An 11798-nucleotide genomic window follows, 5' to 3' on the forward strand; every position below is an offset into this window, starting at 1 on the left:
TGACACCAAAGTGGATAACCTCACATTTATCCACGTTATATTGCATCTGCCATGCTTCTGCCCACTCTCCCAACCTGTCCAAATGGTCCCGGAGTTTCTCGGCATCCTCCTCACAGCACACAGGCCCAACCAGCTTTGTGTCGTCTGCAAACTTGGAGATATTACATCTAGTTCCCTTGTCTAGATCATTAATATATATTGTGAATAGCTGGAGTCCAAGAACCGATCCCTACGGTACCCCACTAGTCACTGTCTGCCACTCGGAGAAAGTCGTGTTTATTCCATCTCTTTGCATTCTGTCTGCCAACCAGTTCTCTATCCAAGTTAATATCTTGACCCCAATCCCATGTGCCTTAACTTTACACGCTAATCTCTTATGCGGGACCTATCGAAAGCCTTTTTGAACGTCCACATGCACCACATCCGCTGGTTCTCCCTTATCAATTTTACCAGTTACATCCTCAAAAAATTCCAGTCGATAACTCAAGCACGATTTACCTTTTGTAAATCCATGTTGACTTTGTCCGATCCTGTCACTGTTTTCCAAGTGCTCTACTATTAGATTTTTTATAATGGACTCTAGCATTTTCCCCACTACCAATGTCAGGCTTGCCGGTCTGTAATTCCCCGTTTTCTCTCCACCACCTTTTTTGAATAGTGGGTTAATATTAGCTACCCTCCAATCCATGGGTACTGTTCCAGATTCCGTCGAATGTTGGAAGATGATCAGCAATGCAGTTACTATTTCTAGGGCCACTTCCTTAAGTACCCTAGGATGTAGATTATCAGGCCCTGGGGATATATCTGCCTTCAATCCCGTCAGTTTAACTAACACCATTTCCCTACAAATACTGATTTCTGTCTGTATCACTGCCTGTGTCCCCGGCTTTCTATGCCTCTCTGTCTCCGTCTTTTTATCTACCTCTGTCTGATTGTCTCTCAAATTCTGCCTCAGTCTCTGTCAGTCTCAGTCTGTCACTTCAACTGTCTTTCACTGTGTTTCACTTCTGTCTGTCTCAGCCTGCATCTGTCTGGCACAGTCTGTCTATTACTCTGTGTCTGTCTCTTTCTGCGTGTTTGTCTCTGTCTGTCCGTCTGCCTCTGTCTGTCTGTCTCTCCGTCTGTTTCTGTGGTTCTGCGTATGTGTGTGTGTGTGTGTGTGTGTGAGAGAGAGAGGCAGACAGATGCAGGCAGATGGAGAAAGACATAGAAACAGACAGACTGTGCCAGACAGACAGACAGAGACAGACACGCAGAAAGAGACCGACAGAGCGAAACTGATAGGCTGTGCCTGACAGATGCAGACTGAGAGAGGAAGTGTTAAGGGGCTTAGCAGATTTGAAAGTGGATAAATCCCCTGGCCCGGATGAAACATATCCCAGGCTATTAAGAGCAGCAAAAGGGGAAATAGCAGAGGCCCTGACCATCATGTTCTAATCCTCTCTGACTATATGTGTGGTGCAGGAGAACTGGAGGACTGCTAAAGTTGCACCTTTGTTTATGAAGGGAGAAAGGGATAGACCGAGCAATTACAGGCCAGTCAGCCTAAACTCGCTGGTAGGAACATTATTGGAAAAAGTTATGAGGGACAGGATAAAGCTTCATTTAAATATACACGCATTAATCAAGGAAAGTTAGCACGGATTTGTTAAAGGAAGATCCTGTCTGACGAATTTGGTTGAATTTTTTGAGGAGGTGACAAGGAGGGTCGATGAGGGTAGTGCGTTTGATGTAGTATATATGGATTTTAGCAAGGCTTTTGATAAAGTCCCACATGGCAGACTGTTCATGAAAGTAAAAGCCCATGGGATTCAAGGCAAAGTGGCAAGTTGGAACCAAAACTGTCTCGGTGACAGGAAGCAGAGGATTATGGTTGATGGTTGTGTTTTTGACTGGAAGGCTGTTTCCAGTGGGGTTCTGCATGGCTCAGTACTAGGACCCCTGCTTTTTGTGGTACATATAAATGATCTAGACTTAAATATAGGGGATATGATTAAGAAGTGTGCAGATGACACTAAAATCGGCTGTGTGGTTGATACTGAAATAGGAAGTTGTAGACTGCAGGAAGATATCAATACATTGGTCAGGTGGGCAGAACAGTGCAAAAGGAATTCAGTCCGGTGAAATGTGAGGTCATGCCTCTGGGGACGTCTAACAATGTAAGGACATACGCATTAAATGGTAGGCCATTGAAAAATGTAGAGGAATAAAGGGACCTTGGAATGGATGTCCACAGATCCCTGAAGGTAGATAAGGTGGGTCAGAAGGCATACGGAATATTTGCCGTCATTAGCTGAGGCATAGAATACAAGAGCAGGGGGGTTATGCTTAAACAGTATAAAATACTAGTTAGGCCTCAGCTAGAATACTGCGTGCAGTTCTGGTCACCACATTACAGGAATGCTGTGAAGGCACTAGTGAGGGTACAGAGGAGATTTACAAGGGTGTTGTCGGGAGTAGAAAATCTTAGGGATGTGGGAAGACTGGATAGGCAGGGTCAGTTTTCTTTGGAACAGAGAGACTGAGGGGAGACCTTATTGAGGTGTATATAATTATGAGGGACCTCGACAGAGTGGACAGGAACGATATATTTCCCATAGTAGAGTTGTCAAAAACCAGGGTGCACCGATTTAAATTAATTGGTGGAAGGTTTAAAGGCGATTTAAGGGGAAATCTCTTCAGCCAGAGGGCTGTGGGGGTCTGGAAATCACCGCCTCAAAGGGCGGTAGAGGCAGGAATGCTAATCGTATTAAAAAGTGCTTGGATGCAGCCTTAAAGTGCCGTAATCCACAGGGCTAAGCACCGTGCACTAGAACGTGGGATTCGGCTGGGTAGCTCTTTGTTGGCCGGCATGGACAGGATGGGCAGAAATAGCCTCCTTCCGTGCTGTAACTTTCTATGATACTATTTCTAAGATTCTGTGTATATGTGTCCCTGTGTGTCTCTCTCACTCTGTCTGAATTTGTTGATCAGTCTCTGTCTATCTCTGTCAGTCTTTCACTCTCCACCTATGCTCTGCCTGTCTGAGTCTGTCTTTCTCTGTTCAGCTGTCTGCCTCTGTATGTCTATTTCCATCTGTCTGCCTCTGTCTGTCTCTCTCTCTCTCTATGTCTGGTACGGTTGGTCTATTTGTCTCGCTCTGTCGGTCCTTGTTGCTGTCTCTCTGTCTCAGTCTAGCTGTGTCCCTGTCTGTCTCTGCCTCTGTCTGTCTTTTTGTCTGACCAGATATTTCTGTCTGGCTATCGGATTCTCTCTGTCCATATGTGTCTCTTTCTGACTATCTGTCTCATTCTGTCTACGTGTCTGTGTATCTGTTCCTCTCTCTCTCTCTGTTAGTTTCTGTCACTGTCTTTGTCCGTCTGTGCCCCTGTCTATGTAATTCTGTCTCTATCTGTCTGTTTCTTTCTCTGCCTACCTCTGTCTGTTTCGTTGTCTCTCTGTTTGTATGTCTGTCTCTATTTGTCTGTCTGTATCTCTTTGCCTCTCTGTCTGTGTCTCTCTGTCTGTCTCTCTGTTTCTCCTGTCTGTCTTTATCTGTTCGACTATGTCAATTCAATCAAATCGCTTTATTGGCATGACAAGGTACATCTTATGTTGCCAAAGCATCGAAAAACATTCATGGTTGTACACAAAAATACAGATCTATCCATACAGTGTATAAACAGATATATCCCTGAGTGTATAAACATACATTCATATAATTTGTATATACTCTTTTCTTATATTTAGTGGTTGTCCCTCTGTTTATGGCAAGCTGTAACATAGTGTGCCGCTAAGGTTACACAATTTCTCTCTTCCCCTAGTAGGTATGGGAGTTTTTGGTCGTCATTCAAATTTCTGAATTCCAGGCATATTTTTGTGAATTTTGGGTAGAAATTCTCCCTTATGCCCTGATATTTTCTACAACTTGTGTGGAAGTGCATCTCTGTCCCCACCATTCCCTGACTGCACGCAGAGCATATCCTGTCCTCTCTTGGTCTCTGTCTCTGTCTCTCTCTCTCTCGTTCTCTCCCGCAGTTGTCTCTGTCTGAGAGTTCCTGCCTATCTTTCTGTCTCTGCATATCTGTCCCTGGCTTTCTGTCCATGTCTGTGTGTCTGTTTCTGTTGATCTGCCACTGTATGTCTGTGTCTCTGTCTGTCTATCTCCCCCTGTCTGTCTCTCGCTGTCCCTCTCTCTATTACTCTGGCTGGCTTTGTATCTCTATCTGCTTGTCTCTTTTGCTGTCTGTCGGTCTCTGTCTGTCTAGGTCCCCCTCTTATTGTGTCTCTGCCGCCTGTCTGTATCTGTCTGTTAGCTTGTTCATCTGAATCTGTGTCTCTGTCTGTGTCTCTGTGTTTGTTTCTCTGTCTATGTCTATCTGTCTCTGTCGCTATGCCAGTCTGTATTTCTCTGTCCCTCTCTCTGGCTCTGTCTGCCTTTGTCTTTGTCTTTCACTGTTAGTTTCTGTCGCTGCCTTTGTCTGATGTCTCACTCTGTCACAGAGTCACAGAATCATACAGCACGGAAAGAGGCCCTTCGCCCCATCGCGTCCGTGCCGGCCATCAAGCCCTGTCTAATCTAATCCCATTTTCCAGCGTTTGGTCCGTAGCCTTGTATGCTCTGGCTTTTAAAGTGCTCATCCAAATGCTTCTTGAATGTTGCGAGGGTTTCTGCCTCTACCACCCTCTCAGGCAGTGAGTTCCAGATTCCAACCACCCTCTGGGTGAAAAACTTCCCTCTCAATTCCCTTCTAAACCTCCCGCCTCTTACGTTCAATCTATGCCCCCTTGTGATTGACCACTCTACTAAGGGAAAAAGCTCCTTTCTATTTACCCTATCTATGCCCCTCATAATTTTGTACACCTCAATCAGGTCCCCCCTCAGCCTTCTCTGCTCCAAGGAAAACAAACCCAGCCTGTCCAGTCTTTCTTCATAGCTGATGCGCTCCAGCCCAGATAACATCCTTGTGAATCTCCTCTGCATCCTCTCCAAAGCAAGCACATCTTTCCTATAGTGTGGTGACCAGAACTGCACACAGTATTCCAACTGTGGCATAACCAGCGTTTTATACAGCTCCATCATAACCTCCCTGCTCTTGTATTCTATGCCTCGGCTAATGAAGGCAAGTATCCCATATGCCTTTTTAACCAACCTGCTCTGCTGCCTTCAGGGATCTATGTACATGCACACCAGGGTCCCTCTGACCGTCCGTCTTACCTTGGGTCTTACCATTCATTGTGTATTCCCTTGCCTTGTTAGTCCCTCCAAAGTGCATCACCTCACACTTTTCAGGGTTAAATTCCATTTGCCACTGTTCCGCCCTTCTGACCAACCCATCTATATCGTCCTGCAGACTGAGGCTACCCTCCTCGCTATTTACCACCCCGCCAATTTTCGTGTCATCTGCGAACTTACTGATCATACCTTTTACATTCGCATCCAAATCATTAATGTAGACCACAAACAGCAATAGACCCAGCACCGATCCCTGCGGTACCCCACTGGACACAGGCTTCCAGTCACAAAAACAACCTTCGTCACCCTCTGCCTTCTGCCACTAAGCCAGTTTTATATCCAATGTGCCAAGGCACCCTGGATTCCATGGGCTCTTACGTTCTTGACCAGTCTCCTATGCGGGACTTTATCGAAAGCCTTACTGAAATCCATGTATACCACATCCACTGCACTACCCTCATCCACACACCTAGTCACCCCCTCAAAAAATTCAATCAAATTAGTCAGACATGATCTTCCCTTGACAAAGCCATGCTGACTATCCCTGATTAATCCTTGCCTCTCCAAGTGGAGACTAATTTTGTCCCTCAGAATATTTTCCAATAATTTCCCTACCACTGATGTTAGGCTCGCTGGCCTGTAGATCCCTGGTTTATCCCTACTACCCTTCTTGAATAATGGTACTACATTAGCTGTTCTCCAGTCCTCTGGCACATCCCCTGTGGCCAGAGAGGTTCTGAAAATGTGTGTTAGAGCCCCTGCAAGCTCCTCTTTTGCCTCGCACAGCAGCCTGGGATACATCTCGTCCGGGCCTGGGGATTTATCCACTTTTAAGCCTGCGAAAACCGCCAATACCTCCTCCCTCTCGATGCTAATATGTTTGATTATATCACAGTCCCCCTGCCCTATTTCTGTGTTTACATCGTCCTTCTCCATAGTGAAAAGAGATGCAAAAAATTCATTTAGAACCCCACCTACCTCTTCCGGCTCCACACACAGATTGCCACTTTGGTTTCTAATGGGCCCTACTCTTTCCTTGTTATCCCCTTACCCTTAATATACTTATAAAACACCTTAGGATTTTCCTTGATTTTGCTCACCAGTGTTATTTCAAGGCCCCTCCTCGCTCTCCTAATTTCTTTTTTAAGTATCCCCCTGCACTTTTTATACTCCTCTATGGCTTCCTCTGTCTTTAGCCTTTTGTATATGCCAAAAGCACTCATTTTTTTCTATTCCATTCTCATATATCCCTTGACATCCAAGGTTCCCTGGGGTTTTTGGACCCACCTTGACCTTTACAGGAACATGTTGCCATTGTACGATCTCAATTTCCCTTCTGAAAGACTCCCATTCCTCCGATGTGGTATTTCCTACAAGTAGCTGATCCCAGTCCACTTTGGCCAGACCCTGCCTTATCCTATTAAAAGCGGCCTTCCCCCAATTTAGAACCTTTATTTCTGGTCCATCTCTGTCCTTTTCCATGACTACCTTAAATCTCACCGAATTATGGTCACTGTCACCAAAGTGCTCACCTACTAACACTACTACCACTTCCCCTGCCACATTCCCTAGAATTAGGTCCAGTACCGCCCCCTCTCTTGTAGGACGTTCTACATGCTGGCTCAAAAAGTTCTCCTGGATGCACTTTAAGAATTCTGCACCCTCTAAGACTTTCACACTCTGACTATCCCAGTTATTATTGGGGAAGTTGAAAACCCCCACTATTATTACCCTATTATTTGCACATTTCTCTGAGATTTGCCTACATATCTGTTCCTTTATCTCCCCCTGACTGTTTGGGGGCCTATAATACACTCCCAGCATAGTGCTTGCCCCCTTTTTGTTTTTATGTTCCACCCATATGGCCTCATTAGAGGAACCTGCTAATATATCATCCCTCCTTCTAGCAGTAATTGACTCCTTAATTAATATTGCGACACCCCCTCCTTTTTTAACTCCCCCTCTGTCTCGCCTGAAGATTCTATATCCCGGAATATTGAGCTACCAGTCTTGCCCCTCCCTCAACCATGTCTGCGTGATAGCAACAATATCATACTCCCATGTGTTCATCAACACCTTCAGTTCATCCACCTTATTTGCAAGACTCCTTGCATTAAAATAAATGCCATCCAGCCTTGCCCTCCTCCCTTGTGCCGTTACATCTTTGCCCTTCCTTCCAAGCTGACTTGTTTTTTCCTCTATATTTGGCTGTACATCACCCCCTATTGTAGCTCCAATCTGTATACCATCCCCCTGCCAAGTTAGTTTAAACCCCCCACCAACAGTGCTAGCAAACCTCCCCGCAAGGATATTTGTCCCGCTCTGGTTCAGGTGCAAGCCGTCCGACATGTACAAGTTCCACCTTCCCCAGAAGCAGAGCCAGTGATCCAGGAAACTAAAGCCCTCCCTCCTGCACCAACTCTTTAGCCACGCATTCATCTGCTCTATCCTCCTATTCCTATACTCACTAGCACGTGGCACCGGGAGTATTCTAGAGATTACAACCTTTGAGGTCTTGCACTTTAATCTGCTACCTAGCTCCCTAAATTCTTGCAGCAGGATCTCATCCCTCTTCCTCCCCATGTCGTTGGTCCCAATGTGAACCACGACCTCTGCCTGTTCACCCTCCCCCTTCAGAATGCCCTGCAGCCGATCAGTGACTGTCTGTGACTATCTCTATTTCTGTCTGTCTCTGTCTCTCTTTCTCCCGCTCTGTCTAACTTTGTCTCTCTCTCTCTCTCTGTCAGTTTCTGTTGCAGAATGTGTCGTGTCCATCTGTATCACTCTCTCTCTCATTGTCTGCCTGTCTGTTTCTATGTGTCTACCTCTGTCTGGCTTTGTCTGTCTGAGTCTATTTTTCTTTTTGCTTCTGTCTTTCTGTCTCCTTCTGCCGATCTCGTCTCTCTGTCTATATCCATCTGACTATACCAGTCTGTCAGTCATTGCCTGTCTGACTCTGTCTCTTTATTTGGCTCTGCCTGTATCTGAATCTCTGTCTGTCTTATTTTAATTCGGTTATGGGATGTGGGCGTCGTTGGTAAACCCAGCATTTATTGCCCATCCCTAATTGCCATTGAGAAGGTGGTGATGATCGGCCTTCTTGAACCGCTGCAATCCGTGTCGTGAAAGTACTCACAAAGTGCTGTTAGGGAGTGCGTTCAGGAATTTTGACCCAGCGACGATAAAGTATCTGCGATGTATTACTAAGTCAGGATGGTGTGTGAATTGGAAGGGAAATTGGATGTGGTGGTGTTCCATGCACCTGCTGCCCTTATCCTTCTAGTTGGAAGAGGTCGCAATTTTGGGAGGTGCTGCCGAAGAAGCCTTGGCGAGTTGCAGCAGTGCATCTTGTAGGTGGTACATACGGCAGCCAGGGTACACCAATGGTATAGAGAATGAATGTTTAAATTTGTGGATCGATTGCCATTCAAGCTGGCTGCTTTGTCCAGGATGGTGTTGAGCTTCTTGAGTGTTGTGGGAGCTGCACTAAACCAAGCAAGTGGAGAGTATTCCATCACACTCCTTACTTGTGCCTTGTAGATGGTGGAAAGGCTTTGGGGAGTCAGGAGGTGAGACACTCGCTGCAGATTACCTAGCCTCTAACCTGTTCTTGTTGCCATAGTAGTTATGTGGCTGGTCCAGTTAAGTTTCTGTTCAATGATGACACACAGGATGTTGATGGTGGGGGATTCGGAGATGGTAATGCCATTGAATGTCAACGGGCGATGGCTAGACTCTCGCTTCCTGTAGAAAATCATTGCCTGAAACTTCTTTGGTGCAAATGTTACCTGACACTTATCAGTCAAAGCTTGAAGGTCGTCCAGATCTTGTTGCAAGCGTGCATTAACAGTCTCATTATCTGAGGAGCTGAGAATGGAACTGGACACTGTGAAATCATCATTATTGATCCCCACTTCTGACCTTATGATGGAGGGAAGTTCATTGATGAAGCAGCTGAAGATGTTGGGGCCTAGGACACTGCCCTGAGGAAATCCTGCAGCGATGTCCGGTGACTGAGATGATTGACCTCCATCAACCACAACCATCTTCCTTTGTGCTAGTCATGGCTCCATCCAGTGGAGTGATGTCCCACTGATTCCTATTAACTTCAATTTTGCTAGGGCTGCTTGATGCCAACCTCGGTCAAATTCTGTAACTCTCACCTCTCGGCTGGAATTCAGCTCTTTCGTCTATGTTTGAACAAAGGCTGTTACGTGGTCGGGAGCCGATTGGTCTTGGTGGAACCCAAACTGGGAATCCGCGAGCAGGTTATTGGTGAGTAAATGTCGCTTGATAGCACAGTCGATGGCACCTTCCATCTCTTTCCTAGGTCCCTAAAATCAATCTTCAAGTCTTCATCCCAATTTCTATATATGTCATTGCTACCGATATGGATCACGACCTCTGGCTGTTCATCACCCCCACCACCACCTCAGAATGTTCTTCAGCTGCTCAGTGACATCCTTGACCCTGGCACCAGGGAGGCAACTTACAATCCTTGATTCACATCTGCGGACGCAGATCCGCTTGTCTATTCCCCTGACTATTGAATCCACTATCACTATTGCTTTCCTGATCTATCTTCTTCCACCCCGCCACTCTAGAGCTGAACCACCAGTGGTGCTCTGGACTAGGCTCTGGCTGCACTCGCCAGTTGAACCATAGCCCTCTCCAGTATTTAGAACTGAATACCAGTAAGAGAGTGAGATTCACTCAGGGGGCTCCTGCACTACCTGCCTGGTCCTCCTTGTCTCTCTGTCAGTCACCTATTCCCTCTCTGCCTGCACACTCTTAAGCTGCGGGTGACCAGCACCTGGTACGTGCTTTCCACGTAGTTCTCAGCCTCACGGACGCACCGCTTTGACGCCAGTTTCTGCTCAAGCTTCTAAACCCGGAGTTGCAGCTCCTCCAGCTGACGACATGTGGTAGTCCAGGACACGGGAAGCGTTCCAGAGTTCCCACATGGCACAAGATGTGCATTCCATGGGAATGGGGTGCCCTGCCATGCCTTTATTTAATAGACCATTACTAACTTAACAGAAATAAACTGAAGACTTTAAAAAATATATTTAGAAATGCATTTTTAAACTCTTCAAATAATCTGTACAATCAGTTGGTATCAGCCTGCTAACGACCTCATGGTATCTGGCAAGTGAGATCCCGTGCACTGTGAGTTTGTGGGAACAGGAGCTAACCAACTTTTGACCAGAGAGGTTGTGGGCGGGTCTGGCTACTAGATTTAGGAGCTGTATTAGTTTGAAGGTGTTGTACTAGTTTGAGGATCGGTATTCATTTGAGATACTGTTTTACTTTGAAGTGTTGTATTAGGTTGAGATGCTGTATTGGAGTGCGGTGATGTATTAATTTAAGATGCTGCATTATTTTAGGTAATGTATTAGATTGAGGGTGCTGTAATAGTTTGAGCAGCTGTATTAGTTTGAGGGTCTGTATTAGTTGGAAGGGCTGTATTAGTTTGAGGGATGTATGATTTTCAGGTACTGTATTAGTTTAAGGGGGTGTTTTAGATTGAGGGGTTGTATTAGTTTGAGGGGCTGTTTTAGTTTGCGGGTTCTATTTTATCTTGAGGCACTATATTTGTTTGAGGGGCTGAATTAGTTTGAGGGGTTGTATTTTATTGATGTGCTGTATTAGATTGGGGGGTTGTATTAGTTTGAGGGGCTGTATTAATTTGAGTTGCTGTATTAGTTTGAGGGGCTGTAATAATTTGCGGGCCTGTATCAGTTTGAGGGGCTGTATTAGTTTGAGGTACTGTATTAGATTAAGGGGCTGTATTAATTTGAGGGGCAGAATTCGTTTCAGGAGTTGTATTAGTTTGAGGGGCTGAATTAAATTGAGGTGCTGTATTAGTTCGATGGGCTGTATTAGTTTGAGGGGCTGCATTAGATTAAGGATACATCGACACAAATTCCCCACTGTAATTGTTTAAGTAACTGCCAATAGTTAATGCAGACAGCCCCATCCTAGAGTGGAGCAGAGCAGACCTGAGAGGACACTCTAACATTTCGAATTGAATTACTGAATGACCACAGCATCGTGAAGGACATGACCGAAAAAATATGACGACTAGAGATTGGCCTGGTGGTGTTTGCAACAACAACCCCATTGCTGGGAGAATACAGCTGGCAATGTTCATTAGTTAATTCATGTGATCAGAATTCTCCGGTCTTTGGAGCTTTCAATTTCAATCTCAGCACTAAATATATTCCAACACAACAGAGAATTATCTCGGCTGTCATTATCTGTTTGTTCAAATGATTTTTATAAATAATATTTTCAGTGATGTTGCAACCTCAATGTCCCCGTGGAGATCCCGCAAGGTATAAATGAAATGATCTGTGGATGTACTGCCTCAGAAATTAATTCTGGGAGATTGCCTGCAGCACGAAGGGACACATCGCTTCACACAGAAAATGATTGGCACATATCTCAGTGTACAGAAAGTATGCTACGTGATCATTGCTGTCATTGGTGTTCCTGGTAGGTGACAATCTCCATTGAAGTTGTGTAAATCTGTGTGTGAGCTGGTCTTTGGTTTTCCTTTGTGACTGATAATGTTACATCC

This window comes from Somniosus microcephalus, unplaced genomic scaffold, assembly GCF_052327205.1.
Source record: "Somniosus microcephalus isolate GS21.2 unplaced genomic scaffold, FLI_Smic_1.0 unresolved_chr5, whole genome shotgun sequence".
Lineage (NCBI taxonomy): Eukaryota > Metazoa > Chordata > Chondrichthyes > Squaliformes > Somniosidae > Somniosus > Somniosus microcephalus.